An 18,271-nucleotide genomic window follows, 5' to 3' on the forward strand; every position below is an offset into this window, starting at 1 on the left:
TAACTTTATTGAAGTAGTCCAACCAGATCATTTTTAAAAAATAAAGAAGAAAGAAATGACAACAACAATAATAAGCCCCAGGTTGGGAGGGGGTGGTGTCACTATATATTGCTACAATATATTATCTAAAATGTCCAGTTTTAAAGAGAAGCTCACGGGGCTTCCCTGGTGGCGCAGTGGTTGAGAGTCCACCGGCCGATGCAGGGGACACGGGTTCGTGCCCTGGTCCGGGAAGATCCCACATGCCGCGGAGCGGCTGGGCCCGTGAGCTATGGCTGCTGAGCCTGCGCGTCTGGAGCCCGTGCTCCGCAACGGGAGAGTCCACAACAGTGAGAGGCCCACGTACCGCAAAAAAAATAATAATAAATAAATAAAGAGAAGCTCATGAAACATACAAAGAAAGTATGTTCCATTTATAGAAAAACAAGCAAACAAAAGAAGCTTTTAAAGGAAACTACATATCGGACTTAAAGACTTCAAAGTGTCTACTATAAGTATGTTCAGAGAAGTAAAAGAAACAATGTTTAATGAATTAAAGGAAAGTGTGATGACAATGTCTCATCAAACACAGAATATCAATAAAGTGTTAAGAATTTACACATAGAGAAAGAACCTAAAGGAAATTCTGGAGTTGCAAAGTATAATCACCAATATTTACAAAGTAAGAACAATTACAAGGGAACTAAAGCAAAAGTAGAAATAATATTAAAATCCTAGGTTCAAAAAATTTTGGCCTGACAGCTTTGAATGCAGTAGTCTGATTCATATTTGGAACAGGATGAACATATTTGAGTTACATGGTGCAGATGCATAGCTATCTAGAGGCTTCTTTGGATGTAGAGGAAGTCAGATAGTTTTTTTTGTTTGTTCACTCATATGTGCATTTGTTTGTTGTGTGTGCATGAAAAACAGAAATGAGCTAAGTGCAAAAATGAATTAGAATGGATTTTCAGACCACACTGGAACTGTATAGGCCTAAATTTGCTGAAGAAATCAAATTGATATTAATGAACTTAAATAAAAGTAAGCTCCAGGCTCAGATGGTTTCACTGATGAAGTCTACCAAATATTTAAGAAAGGAATAATACCAATTCTCCACAGCCTATTTCAGAAAATGGAAGCAGAGGGAACATTACCAACTCATTCTATGAGAGCAGCATTACCCTAATACCAAACCAAATAAAGCCCAATATCTCTCATGAACACAGATGTGAAACTGTACAGCGAAATATTAGCAAATCACCTCCAACAATGTATAAAAAAATTATATATCACAGAAAGTAAAATATATTCAACATATGCAAATTTGGTTCAACATTCACAAGCCAATTAATGTAATTTACCACATCAACAGACTAAAGAAGAAAAATCATGTGGTTATATCAATTGATGCAGGAAAATTATTTGAGAATATATAATGTGCATTCATGATAAAACATGAATCTAGAGGAACTTCAAGAACTCATAAAAAACATCTACAATAAACCCAAGGCTAACTTCATATTTAGTAGTTAGCAACTGGACACTTTCCCATTAAGATCTGGAACAAGACAAGGATTTCCTTTCTCATCACATTTATTCACCATTATACTACAAGTCCTAGCTATCACAATACAGCAAGAAAAGGATATAAAAGTACACAGATTTGGAAGAAGATAATAAGCTGTCTTTGTTCTGAGATGATATGATTGTCTACATAGAAAATCCCAAGTAATCAATGAAAAAACTCCTGGAATTAATAAGTGATTATAGCAAGGTTGCAACATACAAGGGTAATGTACAAATGTTAATTTTGTTTATATATGTCACCAATGAAAACTGGGTTTTGAAATTTTAAAAAGACACACAATTTACAAGCGCTCCCCCCAAAATGAAATTCTGATAGAGAAATTGAACAAAATATGTATAAGATCTATATGCAAAAAATTATAAAACTTTGATGAAAGAATTCAAAGATTTTTAAATGGAAAGAAATACCATGATCATGGATTTGAACACAATATTGTTAAGATTATCATTCTTGCCAACTTGATCAACAGATTAATGAAATCTTAATCAAAATCCAAGAAGAGTAGATATTGAAATAGTAATTTTAAAGTTCATATGAAAAAGGAGAAGACCTAGAATACCCAACATAATACTAAAAAATAATAGTGTTGGACAACTGATTCTATATGACTTCAAGACCTATTATACAGCTATAGTAATCAACACAGCATAGCACTGGTGAAAGGAAGCACATAGATCAATGGAACATAGATGAGAACCCAGACATAGACCCACACAGGTAGAGCTGACTGATCTTTGAAAAAGGAACAAGGCAATTTAACAGAGAAAAGTGAGAAAGGATGCTCCTTTCAATAGATGGTGCTGGGACAAAGAAAGAAAGAAGGAAGGAAGGAAGGAAGGAAGGAAGGAAGGGAGGGAGGGAGGGAGGGAGGGAAGGAGGGAGGGAGGGAGGGAAGGAGGGAGGGAAGGAGGGAGGGAGGGAGGGGAAGGAGTAGAGGAAGGAAAGAAGGAAAAGGAAAAAGGAATCTAAAGGAATTTTACACTTTTCACAAAAACTAACTCAAAATGGATCAAAAACCTAATGGATCAAAAACCTAAGGGTAAGATGCAAAATATATTATTCTATAACACTGGAGAAAAATAAGTGACTTTGGTTTTGGTGATGAATTTTTAGATGCAACATCAAAAGCGAAATCTATTTTTTAAAAACAAGTTGGACATAAAAGTAAAAACTTCTGTTCTGCCAAGACACTGTTAAAAGGATAAAAAGACAAGCCAGTGACTGGGAGAAAATACTTGTAGAACAGGTCTCTCATAAAGGACTTGTATTCAAAATATGAAAAGAATTCTTAAAACTCAACAATAAGATAACAATCTTTTTTTAAATGGGCAAAATATCTGAACAGATGCCTCAAAAAAGAATATATACTTCATGGCAAATAAGTATATGAAAACACATTTAAAATTATTTATCAATAGGAAATAGCACATTAAAACAATGTGATACCACTACACATCTTTTAAATGGCTAAAATACAACAACAACAACAACAAAACCTGATAATACCAAATGTTTTTGAGAATTGGAGCAACAGGAACTCTCAGTCATTGCTAACAGAAATGCAAAATGGTACAGTCAACTTGGAGGACAGTCTCAGTTTCTTACAAAGCTAAACGTAGTCTTGCCAAACTATCCAGCAATAATCTTTCTAAGTATTTAACCGAGTTGAAAATTTATATTTATGCAAATCTAAATGTGAATGTTTCCAGCAACGTTATTCATAATTGCCAAAGGACAACCAAGTTCTCCTTTAATAGGTGAATGGATAAATAAATTTTTGTACATCCATATAACTGAATTTCATCCAATGATACAAAGAAATGAACTATCAAGCCATGAGAAACATGGATGAATCTTAAATGCACACTGCTAATTGAAAAGAGCCAGCCAGAAAAGAGAGCATACTACTGTATATGATTCCAATTATGTTAATTTCTGGAAAAGGCAAAACTACAAATAGAGTTTAAAAAAATCAGTGGTTGCCAGGGATTTGGGAGTGAGAGTGTGGGAGAGTTGAATAGGTGAAATGCAGGGGATTTGTGGGTGTGAGACTATTCTGAATGATACTGCAATGGTGAATGCATGATATTATGCATTTGTCAAAACTCATAGAACTTTATAGCACAAAAAATAAACCTAAATGTATGCAATTGTTTAGAAAGTCCAGGGATCCCTGGACAGAATGCAGAAATGTGACAAAATAATCTAAATGCACTGCTTATGTATGAAATAACCTCATTGTAGAGATGGGGACTGGGGCTGGGAGACGGCGGGGGGGGGGTGGGGGGCGGATGGGATGGGGATGTGCTGACCATAGCAACTATGGAAACAAGTGGGGAGTGTAAGACTTAAGGAAAAAGGAACTGTAAATAAGTACTGTAATTTAGTTGACAACGTTTTTCCCACAGGGAAGTAATTCTTATACTGCTATACATGTATACTGGAATTGAACGAATAAGCAAATCTATGGTGGATGGAGGAAGCTAGGTTCTCACTATTGAAATGTGAGTTTATAGGTAAGCAAAGGGAGACTAGAATGATCCATATGGTAATAGATTAGAGTTGCAGCCATCAGAATGAACTCATAGTCAGCTTAATATAGATACAGATGGGTATAAAAAGAAGTATTTCTAGGTATGTGAATGTACATGTGTTAGAATACACACATACCTCTCCTTATTCTTATTCCTTTCCACTGAGTGGGCACAGAAGCAAAGATGCCTTTCTTTTCGTTTTGTTTTGTTTTGTTTTGGCTGTTCCACGCCACTTGTGGGATATCTTAGTTCCCAGACCAGGACCGGGGATTGAACCTGGGCCCCGGCAGGGAAAGCACTGAGTCCTAACCACTGGATCGCCAGGGAATTCCCAATATCTTTGTTTCTAATACCATTCTTCAATAAAAGAAACCAGTTTCCTGAGAGAAATGGCTGATTCTAGGACCTAAGCAGGAAACATACATGGTAAAACTGGAGCATCTTGTTTAGTCAGATCAAAAAAATAGCTAAATGAAACCCATATTGATGGGATGTGAAAAAGACACAGAACCCAACAGAAACATCTCCCAATTGCCAAAGATGGAACATTTGAACAACAAAATAGAGCAATATTGAGCTACAACTCAAAGTAAAAAATAAATATCCATGTCCCTACTGAAGTGATATACATAAATGATCAAATAAATAAATAAATGGGATGGAAAAGACAAATGTCCTATACAGAAGAATTCCAAATAATTTATGAAACCTAAATGTAATTCCAAATAATTTATGTAACAAAATGTATCCTTAATGGGATCATGGAACAGAAAAAGGGGAATTAAATTAAAAGCTAAAGGAAACTGAATATATCAAATATAGCTAAAAACTCTTGTATTCAATTTATTTTGGACAGTTACATTCATGAATAAAGCTCAAGAAATCAGAAACATGAGGACATTACAACTTTAGTTTCATGCTCTCTTCACAAGAATTTCTTTCATATATACTAACTACAAATCAACAAATTACCTCTATAACATGTTTCTACATTATGTTGAAATTCCAAAGGTTAGATTTGTTGATGAAGTGCTCATTTCCCCATGTATTCTCTCTTTCATGTTCTTTTAAATTAGCCAAGAATAATGTCTGAGGCTCACTCATTCAAAGAAAATAAAAGATGAAATATCAAGAGTTTGGAGCAAAGTTAGCTATTATATGTGAAAGAATAAAAAATAAGTTTCCCATTTGCAATAATATATTTCTTGTACTTGAAATCTCAAGAAAAGGGAACTACCTGAATGCAGAAACCATGGAAAATTATAACAAAGTCAAAATTTTTTAAAAAAGACTTTTAAACCTATTCACATATAAAATCATCCTTTTACAATAATTCTCACATTAAATATCATTGTGCTAAAGGTTATTTCTACTGCAAGTCAAGAGATAAATTGGTATATTATGTCCTTTTGTTTCCTCAAGATACTGTAACATTATTATATATTTCCTTTTATAAATTACTAGAAAAAGTATTTTAATATCACTTTGTATAATGATTAGTTTTTCAAATGTTGTTATACCATAAGAAATTATTTCACATTTCTACTTCAATAAGTAGAAATAAAATAACTTTTCTATAATTTCAGATTTTATATTTCCATCAATGAGATGAATATGGTTTTAAAAATCAGAATCACTATGGTCAAGCTTAAGTCAATACAAACTGTGTAATCTCATTCATTTTATTCAAAATATCATTGCTTCATGAATCACTGATATTTAATCAATGTAAATTTGAATTTCTTTAAAGAATGGACATCATTTTAAAATTAATTTTTATTTTATTCCCTTTAATATTTAAGAAACGACATACATGGGGATGAATATTAGGCTGATGTGTAAAATTTATGTTGATCACGTTCTTTGGAAATATATCGTATTTCACATTTGTGTCTCAGGAATTTTTAAAATTTCTAGTACCTATATATCTTTAGAAACACTGACTACTTTAAAATGACATACATAAAATACCTTAAAAAACAAATTGAAAAATTGTAAGAAACTCTTGATCTCCAGCCCTACCTCTACCATCTCCAATATTTTTTCCTTTTATATGACAGCAACAGAGGGCAAGAAAGTAAACATGAAACTATGAAAACATAATTTATTTGCAGAAATATAAAAAAATATCAATGACAGGAACAAGAGTTCTGCTGTACCCCTAAATCTTCAAGCTCACAAAATTGGTATGATCCCAATTATATACAATTCATATCCATTGCCATTTGATCTTATCCTTTTCCAATGAAAAAGCAATGATACACCTCACTCATTCCAACTCTGCCCAATGTAGAGTCAGCCACCACAAATTCTTGTTTAATTTCTTTGAGTAATGAGCAGTTTTGCTCAATGTGATATCATTTTTACGAGAAGGGAACTCAGCATAGAGTCTGTTTCAGTTGAACCCTCCTCTCTCCATTGTACGATGCAACTATATTCTTAAGTCTTTTCACCCAGGAGCTCTCAGCTGTCTAAACACACTGCTGGGACCCATCCACTTACTCTCACGTATTTTCACATGACCTCCTACCAATTCCAGTTTTCCTAAATCAATAATTTAATAAATAAAATTTATTTTATTTATAATAACAGTAATATGAAAATAGCAAGAAAAGAATAAACTAGAAATAGAATACCAATAGGAAGAGATATACAAATCTACTGGGAAATATAAAGAAGGCTAAAATACGTATATAGAAAACATTCAATAAGATATTTCAAAGATGGAAATATAAACTGCTAACAACATGGAAATCCATTGTGATCCTTATCAAAATCTGTCTTTTTTATTTTCTTGTTTTGCTTAGTTTACTTTTGTTATTATTTCTATATTTTGGAAATGTAACAAGTATGAATTTTATCTAGTAAAATAAATATCTATAAATAGCCAGGAAATTCCTTTGTTAAAAGTTTAAAGATGTCATATTTTTATAAAAAGTATTATAAAATTATAGCAGTAAAGTTGAGTGGTAATGGTTCACAATTAGACAGATTCAACTGACATAATCAGTAATTAATCTCAAGTATAAATGAGCATTCATTACGTACTAAATACTATTTTAGTGAATTCTTTTTCATTTCCAAATGACTAGTACAAAATGACTCAAGCCAAAGATTAAGGATGGCTTAAGGCGGGGTTTAAAAGGTGCTCAAATTATATCTTATGCCACCAGGAATAGATTTTCTATCTCTCTTTCCTGTTTTCTCCCAAAGCTCTCCATGTTCAGCCAGTTTTCCATTCAGCCTTTCAAGATAGATGTTGTACCTACAATATTCTATATCCTTTTTTTATTTTTAACATCTTTATTGGAGTATAATTGCTTTACAATGATGTGTTAGTTTCTGCTTTATAACAAAGTGAATCAGTTATACATATACATGTCCCCATATCTCTTCCCTCATGCATCTCCCTCCCTCCCACCTTCCCTATCCCACCCCTCTAGGTGGTCACAAAGCACCAAGCTGATCTCCCTGTGCTATGCAGCTGCTTCGCACTAGCTATCTATTTTACGTTCAGTAGTATATATATGTCCATGCCACTCTCTCACTTTGTCCCAGCTTACCCTTCCCCCTCCCCGTATCCTCAAGTCCATTCTCTAGTAGGTCTGCATCTGTATTCCCGTCTTGCCCCTAGGTTATTTAAGTTCAGTTGCAAAATCACAAGAATTTCTTTCCCAGAATATTTAGCAAAAATCCTAGGATGTCTTTTTTGATCAAATGGCAATACTGAAACCAATCAATGTGCTCATTGACTGAAGCCTGGTCCTTTTGCTCTTTAGTTGCAGTTTGGAGGTAGGGCCTCAATCATAATTCATACAAATTATTTAAGTATTTTCCATATAGCTGATGCCTAAAATAATTTCTATCTCTATAAATGATACATGTCTAGCTTTCAAATTCACATATTCTAATTTTCAAGTTTAATTTTATTATTTAAATGTTAAAATAATTTAAAAATGACTGAATTTCTTTCATAGAGAGAATCTTGTAGAACTATATGATGTAATGCAGGAAGAAACAGCATCCAAAATGAAGGTGGATATACTTGTTTTGACTAAAGGGAAGGGATTTTTTTTTTCTACTGAAAGTGGAGCAAATAGGATTTGTAAATATAGAGAAAAGTTGATGGCTGAAAGAAGAGAGAATATTTGCCTAACGAAACAATCAGGAAGAAAGATTACATGATGAAAGTAAAAAGGAAATAATTAGATTAAAAACCTTAAAGAAAACAATAAAAGGTACTGAGAAACTGGGGCAATAGAGCATAGTCCTCTTGAAATTAAAATATTTTTAGCTGAATCTAGGCACACATTTATTATTTTATCTGACAATAATATAAAGTTACTACCTTGGAGTGGGCATGCAGTATATTTGTTTGATTGGGGTTTGCAGAATACCTGCAGCAGAAGGATAGAAAGGGCAATAGAATTGAGTATAAGAAGAGCAAGAGACTGATGTTATAGATGAAGGGATCTGCACTGGATAGAAAAGAAAAAGGATGGAACTGAAAAAAACACAAAAAGGAACTGGAGATCTTGATGAAACTGCAAAGATAGCTATTGATGTTGAGAGAGGGATAGAGCAGCAAAAATAGGAGACTATGTTCAAAGAATGCAATATTGATTTCCCAGCTAAAGAGATTTCAGTAAATAAACTCTGTGTTGTGAACATGGGAGTGAGACTGCTAAAGTGACATGTTAATAAAGATTATTCAGATTTAACTGGAATTCATGAAGGCTTTAATGTATCTTCTCTAGGCTTATCCAAGTTTAACCAATGTTGTAATGAAATGGTTCTGTGAGTGTTGGTCAGAAGAATTTGATTTAGCCCTAGATTCCCCACAGTGTTTTCCAGCAATAGTTTCAGAAATGCAGAAGTGATTGTTGATGACATAAGGATCCCTAAACAGTGTTCAAAGTTTTATTCATGTATGTGATAACTCACCCACTCATTCTTTTTAAAAAATGTATTTAGGATCTCTATTTGTCAGGCATTGTTATATACATGAGGAATATAAAGAATAATATGACATAATCTCTGTCCCAAATCTCTGTTTTTATGGGTATTATTATGGAAGAAGACATGATACACAGTGGGAAAAAGAAGAGTAGAAGCTAGGAAAGGGATAACAGTTGAGAGCTCCATTCTCTGAAGTAAGTAGAGGGAAAGAAAGGAAGGAAAGAGTAAGGAAAATAGATGCCTTACTCCAGAGAAATCTTTTAAGATGGGTTTCAAAACTACCAATTAAGATGAAACCCATAATCCGCTTAATCAAAGAGAAAAGAAAATGCTTTGAATATCTGAAATTTATCCTAATCAGGAAAATTACTGGAAGTGCTCTGATTAATATCAAATTCAGTGATTATTAACAAGGAGCAATGTGGCACATTAACACAAAAATTTAAAATATTAAATTCAATGTACTCTCATATTCTCACAAAGGAAAAAGGAAAATTATAACATTTAAATCTGGGAACGTACATTTAACTCAAACTTAAATGCTAAAATATACTATAAAAACTACTGGTAAAATAGTCCATATAGTTCTAGGACACATATGTCATTCTTTATTTGCTTCTCCATTACTAGGTTATTTACAGAATGAAAGAGAAATATTTTTCCAGCTATCCCAACCAAGAAATTATGAATACTTTAATATGCAATTTCTAATTTCACATGTACTGAGACCATTGAAATCTAGCTACTATGCAATTTATTTAAATTTTTCATTTACCAGTGTTCATGTCTGTAAATCAGCTTTTCTTTATGACATCAAGATGATATATTGTGCCCAGGCCCTGTCTGCCATACTAAGATCCAGGCATTTCTGGATACATCCGATTAATTTCTAAGAAAGTTCTATTTATACAGAGGTCTTAGGGTAAAAGAAGACAGACACAACAAACTTGACCTAATGTCAAGCCACAGTCTTCTGAGTTAAAGAGAAATTCTGTGTAAGATACAATAACTATCACAGATTTAATGCTCAGCTTAGCCCTCAATGGATTTATCTCTGTCCTATGGCAGGCAGAGAACAGGAATGAAAAGTTGGAAAAGCTTATGTACTGAACTCTTTAAAACCTTTGGGTATACACAGAACTATTTTGAGACCTTTCCAATAATGTAATAAAAAAAGGAAAAAGAACCTTTCCCTATATATCTTTCAAGATAAGCTAGTCTATACTATGTAACAGATAAACACAGAAATCTGTCTGATGTGAGCTGGAAAGTCTTTCTCCAATTTACAGCTAGAATATTTGGATCACATGATCTCCTGGACCGTAATGTTAGGGAGAAGAAGGCTGAGGAAGGCATACTAGCTCTTAACTGCTTTGGTCCAGAAGTACCTTATGTCACTTCCACTCCTAATTCCATCACCGTATCTCACCTAACTGCAGGGGAAGCTGAGAAATCACATGTTCCCATGAGCCCAGAACAAAAGAAAAAAATAAGAAAAACAGGATTTGGTGAAACCTATCCTCCCACCAACTTGTCACTTTTATGCAGATTAATGTCTACTTTCATCATCTGTTTCCCAGAGGGCAGTGGGTACTAAGTTAGCAGGTAATTCTGGAGGGCTGTGGGAAAGCTCAAAATACAATGTTGAGCACCACTGGAGTAACAACTAAGCTTTTCAGGTGCAGCCACATTAACAAGAGGAAGGGAGACTTCCCTATCCAAAAGAACCAGGGTGGCCCACAGAAGAAAAGCTCTGATGCTTGGACTCTGATCCATGCTAAGCAGTACAAATAGACTTGTTAATGAAAATATGCTGGTGAGGAATGGAGAAACTAAGGTTACACATGTGTTTATTTTATGCTTTGTCTTATTTCTTTTTTGTTTGTTCAACTTTTTAAGTGGTCTTACTTTAAATTTTCAGTCCGGTTCAATCAAAATAAAATTATTGGTACCCTGAAGTTTTTATTGGTGAATTTAAGGAGAGTCAGATTTAAGCAGTTTATCTTTAAATTTCCATCTTGAAATGTTCTTGTTCTATTCTATTATGCTCTATAAATATTTGTTGCTTCTTTTTATGTGTAAAGCATTACTAAAGGCACTGAAGGAAATAGAAAGTTGAATAAATGTTTCTTCCCCTAAGGAATAATCAGAAAAATTCAGCGGTGAGTTAAATTCACAAACAATTATGGAACAAAAAACAATGCTAAGTAAATGTGCAGTAAATGTGGCATAAAGCGATGTAGGAAATTTACAAAAGAGAACATATCTAGCTTCAGAATAAAGAAAAACTGAAAAAACAATCTTCTAAATGTATACATATATGTCAATATCTATATCTGTATCTCTCTATATCTGTATCTCTCTCTCCATATATATATTTGTATCTCTATATATATCTGTATCTGTATATATCTATATATCTGTATATATCAATATCTATATCTGTATCTCTCTCTCTCTCTCTCTATATATATATATGTATACATATATATACATATTCTCTTTAGGTTTCCATCCCAGCAATTCTCATGAATTTAAACACAGATTTTGTAGAAATTAACAAATAAATTTCTGATCTCCCTCAAACCCCAGATTATAATTTCCACTTCCTGTTGAACACATCTAGCATGATCTTTCTCCCTCCTTCTGAATGCTGCTGGCACCAGTGTTCCTCCCGTCACATTAGCTTAAAACTGATTTGTTATTGTTAACTTTTCATTATGTATAATGATTAGTTGAAATTAACTTTCCCTTTGTTTACGCTCTACCTTATCATTATTGGGCATTATCTCCCTGCTGTACCTTACTGTAATGTTATCCCTCTCTACACTTTCTAGTTCCCTTCTTAATGCCCTACCCTGGATACAGCCTACATCACCACATTCAGCTACCAATTCAGCCTTTCAATGCCCTGTCCTAATTCAAATACCACTCTGGGAAACCATCCCTAATCCTCTTAACCAAATGGAATGTTAAATTATTCAGAATCTATTTGGTTTATAACTCCTTATTCTATCCAATATTACACTGTTTTGCTTGCTTGTTTTATCATTAGCGCCAGAACGTATTTATCTGCTTGAAGGTAGGAAATGTGATTGACAATAGCCTGTACTTATTAGGTACTTAATACACATTTTAAGCTTAAATGAATTTTCTAAACTGACACCACTTGAAATTCTGAAAGAGAAATTATGAAGCCAGCTGTAAGAAATACCAAAATTCATTTTAGTGTCTTCAGTATTCTATAGTGTATAATTTAAACAATGATAATTAGAGAATTGATTGTATCAGTGGTATTTTTCCAATTTTAAAATATTTCTCATTGATAATCCCTTATGATAATATAATTTACTAAAATAATGATAGGCTTGGTTTCCAGAAAAAAAAATGTCTTCTTATATCCAATGGTTTCTTCTGCCCTCCCCCCGCCAAATATAGAAGTTTTAGAAATGGAAAAAGTGTACCTATTTATCACTTTGTAACAATGAAATGTTTTAACATTAACTCCAGGACAGCTTGTCAAGTCCCACCAGACATTGCAGGAAAAGGTCAAAATTATTTATACATTATTTTATACTCCAATATTAGTAATAGGTTATGGGGAAGCAATTATTTAAGGGAAAAAATAGACTTTTTAAAGATCTCTAGTGGAAGTACTGCCAAGGGAAAAATATTATGGTATCATAGAACTCTAGTAAAAATGTCAACTTGCCTGTTTCAGTGTCTTATACATTGGTTGGTAGTTGTTCCAGGATATCTTTTCACAATGGAAAAGAATAAATTATGCCACCATTATGTGAAATATATGTACCCCCACAGAGAATGCTTTCCTTTATAGATCCTGGTGTACTGTGGTCTCATTCAGTTCATAAAACACTGACCTGTCAAAACATCTTATGATTAGTAGGGAAGTTAAGTATATTTTGAGTATTTCAGGGGGAGTACTTGGTTTATTTTTCAGAGTACAGATATTTCAAAGAAAAATGTCTAATGCTAGAAACAATAAAATTATGATTGCATGATGTTATATTTTGGCAGAAAGTAGCTTCATTCATTAAAGTAAGAGATTTCATTCTCTTTAAACATGGTTAAAATTTTATGAGATTACAGCAACATAAAACTTAGTCTAAATCACCAAAGTTTTTAGTTTATAAAAAAACAAAATCTAGAAAGATTCCTTTTCCTGGGTCCATGATCTTAGTCACTTTAAGACACTGTAATTAAATAATGTTATAATTGAGAGTTCATATAGTCATAAAAATCACTATTCAGTCATTCTTACATAGTCATTACAGGTAAAATGGTGAGACAAATCTAATAGGAAATGACTAGTGTCTAAGGAGAGATAAGATTATGGAAAATATTTTTCTCTTCCCTTATAGAGAAAGGTTATATATGAAGCCAAAAGTCAGGAACAGGAAGAAGTCTACACTGGCAAAGACTCTATCATAAGTAATGGACAGGATCCCAGAATGAAGAACTGGCATCAAGAAGAGCTATATGGGACTCATTCGTTCCTTAATATACAAATATTTACTGAGTGCCTGCTCAGTGCATTTCACTTCTCAAGGTAGTAGGGAGAAAATAGTAAATAAAGCAAACAAAAATGTGTTCTTATGTGGCTTGCATGATACTGAAGAGAAAGTAAACAAGCATAAATACAGGATAGTATAATATCTGACAGTAATAATATTATAAAGAAATAGAGTTGGCTAAGGGAATAACTGATTTTCTGTTGGGAATCTATGAATTGAGAGTGCTGGAGAGGACTGGAAGCCTAGAGGAGGGAAACAGTGTCAGGCTATTTCCTTCCTATTCCTAATAGTGTTAGCTTAGCAGTGATTTTTCATCCTTGTCGTGACCACTGAAACCAGCAGCAGTAGTTGATCCCGGTTTGTTGTCTTTCCAACAACCCCAGAAATACTCTCATTGGATCCCCTCAGAGACAACAGTACCAACAGCTAGCATCTTCTACATGGTTCCATCCCAGCATTGCCCCTCCCCTAATATTAGAACACCGAGACCAGCCAAGCAGTGTCCTCTATAAGTCTGAGAACCAGCTTCATGATATCTTCCCCCTTTTTAATTTTTAACAAGTTCGACATTTTTCCTTAATTCCACAAACCTCAGGAAAGACATCTGCTTTCTGAAGTTACTACTTCCGTATCTCAGCATTCCCTTTTGGCTTTTTGCTCATTACCAGTACTTCAGGGGTTTTTTTTGTATACTATGGTCTCATTAAAATAAGCAGTGTTATTTCCGTATCATAAGTGGACACTCACCAATGCACTCCTAAAAGACAAACATATTCCTTCTCAATCAACCCCTATATGTGTGTAATACACACACGTACAAGGTTATTTAAATACTTACATTGGTCATCTCACTCTCCACAATCCTCATTCCCTTCCTTAGAGTAAAAACCAAAATCTTTAATGTCACGTATAATACCTTGCAGCATCTAGCCCTTGTCTGTCACTGCTGGTTCATCTTTCAATGTGTCCCACCTATATTTTGTATTTCATCACACTTAACCTTCTTTTAGTTTCTCCATTGTTCCAGGCATCATTCAGAGCTCCTTTATATGCTGATTCTTTTCCTGTAATGTACTTCTATTCTCAAACACCTAATTGACTATCCATGGCTTATCCTGCATATCTTAGCTTAAATACCTCTTCCACATCAAAGTCTTTCCTGAATCCTTGAATTACATTTAGCCTTCCTATTATAATCTCTCATAGCATCACTTACATTTTTTCAGATTCCCACTCATTGCTCTCTGTTCTAATTACTCACACAATATATGCAAATAAGAATAAATTCTAGTCAGCATCAATCAAATATAAAATATCAAAATACAAATTAAACTTTATATTGCAAGGAGCTACATAAACAATGGCCAATTCATGTGCTGATCTGCCCCTATTTCAAGGCTTTCAAAGTTTAAGTTTTTCAAAGACTTTTCACTGGACAAGTCATTTTTTTAAATGGTTTACTAAAATATTATTCTGCAAAGAAGGTAATTTGGGATTCACTGGCTTAAATGAAGTTAATAAGTTTCTTTACTCTTGGACTTTGCAAACCATTTCAGTTGTCAATAATGATTATAAGTATAATGTATATTTTATAAATATAAAAATAATTCTAAGTATTTCTCAATTTTTTTGTGTGATACTAGGATCCCTTGCTAAAACTGAGGATACGTTGCTTAGGAGATGCACAGCACTGTGGTTTATATCTAATTTAAAGGACCAATAGAACTTTAAAGTTGAAAAAATAATGCTCTTTATATTCTAATATAGCTTGAAAAACATAAATCACACTAAAAGTAAACCTACAGTTTCTAAATTATATGAAAAAACTGTGGCATAATTTCAAACTTGATTAAATCAATAATGAAGAAAACATTTATTGATTGATTTGAATCTGTTGAGCAAATGAGTGCAATTCTGATTAGCTCTTGATATTTCTTGACTTTTTTTGTTGTTGCACCATTTTTTTCTTTTATTTTCAATTATTTTTGTAATCTCTATATTTTATTCTATTGCCATCTAAACCAGGTACTATTGGGTACCAACAGTAAGAGATTAAATGTTTATAAATATTTAATAAAACACTATGGTAAATAAGGGCTAATTTTTGTTATTAATATTTCCACGAAGTTTATTAATAATTGCATTTAAAATATTTTATTTTGTTATATAACAATATTTGTATATTAACCAGAATATATATAACCAGAATTTAATAGTAGCTATGAAAAATAATTTATTTTATCTTTAAATATTCCCTTTTATTATTTACTGAAAAAATATAGGCAAGATAACTTAAAAGTAAAATATACAGTAATAAATGTAATATTATCAAATTAAAGGAAAAATCAGTAGTTTTTGACCACATCTCTTTTCCTAGTTTTTCTCTCAAGAGAAAGATAATTTTTAACATTTTAGCTGTTTTTCCTAATATTCATTTCCATAGTTCACATCTTGATATATCAATCTTAGTCATTATATGTTATAATAGACTAAAATTTTACCTTACATCATTATTCTATCTCCTCCATTCTCTTAATATATTTATGTCAATAATGTTAATTATATCAATACAATTGTATAAATATTGTTGACTGCTAATGGAATTAATGCTCTCAGATTGTCTATCTTGTTTTGCATAGTTGAGGGTCTCTTGGAGATAATAATTGTCTTTTTTTTTTTTTTTTTTTTTGCGGTACACGGGCCTGTCACTGTTGTGGCCTCTCCCGTTGCGGAGCACAGGCTCCGGACGCGCAGGCTCAGCGGCCATGGCTCACAGGCCTAGCCGCTCCACGGCATGTGGGATCTTCCCGGACCGGGGCACGAACCCATGTCCCCTGCATCGTTAGGCGGACTCTCAACCACTGCGCCACCAGGAAGACCCTCAAGGAGAGAAATGTTAAGAATTTTATATATTCTATTTTCTGTCTTTTTTCCAGGTACTTTTTTTTTTCTTTGTAGTTTATTTTGGTCACTCTATCAAACACTAATGGTAACCTGCCAATTGTGCCTTTGGCATTCACTGTACTGTTGCTCTCTAATTGCTTTCTACTCTAAGTACCTGAAAGTGTTTTGCTTGTGGGTATTCTCTGGACTTGAGTCCCTAGTCTTGCCATGGGGAAGGCTGAGTTGAAATGCGAGGAAATTAATGCCTCAAGAAACATCTCCCAAACATGAAAGTTGGTGGATACATGCCTCAGCTTTTTTTTGCCCTCAGGTAGGAAAACTCACATATTTGAAACCTCCCAGAGATCCCAAACAGGAATGAGTCCAAGTTGTCCATAACCAGAACCTGTTAATTAACCTAATCAATACAGTCTCGTTCCCTTCTTTTTCCTTACACCTCCATTCCAGTATCACTATTTCCTGTAATCTCCTCCCACATAAACTACTTGCACTCAAATCTTTGTCTCAAATTTGGAAGAGCATAAACTAAGACATTCTTTATTGTGGGCCGTTACCCAAATGTCAGGTGGTTGCTGGTAGTCACTTCATAGTAAAAGCAATGCCATAAAAATTGATGGAAATCTCTGTGTGCATGAAGAAGAGGTGCATTACTTTAAAGGGGTGTGCTCAACTGGAGGTGATTTTGCCTCCCAGGGGACATTTGGCAACGTTTGGCAACACTTTCTATTGTCACCATTTGATGGGGAGCTACTGACATTTACTGAGTATAGGTCAGGAATGCTGCTGACATTTGAAAATTTGAAAATTTGTGCTCATGAGGCATACTATTAATAGAGTAAAGGGGAAATTTTATATGGTCATTGGAATAAATCTAGAAAAATAATTTGTCAGAAAGCAGCATCTATCCATGATAAAAACTCAGACTTTCAGGAATAGATAAAAGCTTCCTTTGATTGTTAAAGGATCATGCATGTAAAACTTACTGCCAACATCATAACTAAAGATAAATATACAATAATCACCCTCCCTTCCCAAGATCAGGAACAAAGCAAAAGTGTCTATTCTCACCACTTCTATTCAACATTGTACTGGAGCTCTTAGGCACTGCAAGTTAGCAAGAAAAAGAAGTAAAAAACATACAAATTTTTAAAAAGAAAGAAAACAGAATACTCCGTTTTGCAGAGAATAATTGCGCATGAGGTACATCTTAAGAAATTAACAAAACTACCACTAGAACTAATAAGTGAATTTAACATGGTCTTGAGGTATATGGTCAACATAAAATATAAAGTGTATATTTTCAGTATATAATAATTGGAAAATAAATGATTTTTAAATTTTGATTTGCAAAAATATCTAAAAACATAAAATACTTAGGAATAAATGTAATCAAACATATTTGAGATCTCTAAACTGAAAAATACATAACATTCCTAAGAGAAATTAATAAAGACAAAAAAGGAGAGATATGCCATGTTCCAAGACTAGTAGTTGCAATATACTTAAGACATAAATTCCATATTGCTCTATAGATATAACAGATCCCAATCATAATCTCAACAGATTTTTTTCCCAAGAATTTGGCAAACCAATTCTAAAATTTGCATGGATAAAAAGGAATCTTAAAGCAATACTGAAAAGGAAGGATAAAGTTGGAGGACTTATACTACCTGGCTTCGAGACTTATTGTAAAGCTACAATAATCAAAACAATGTGGTACCAGCATAGAACTGACAAACAGTAGATCAGTAGAACACAATAAACAGACC

The sequence above is a fragment of the Delphinapterus leucas genome, chromosome 4 (genome assembly GCF_059928025.1).
Source record: "Delphinapterus leucas isolate spDelLeu-1000000601 "Yukka" chromosome 4, BTC_Dleu_Yukka2, whole genome shotgun sequence".
NCBI classification, from domain to species: Eukaryota; Metazoa; Chordata; class Mammalia; order Artiodactyla; family Monodontidae; genus Delphinapterus; species Delphinapterus leucas.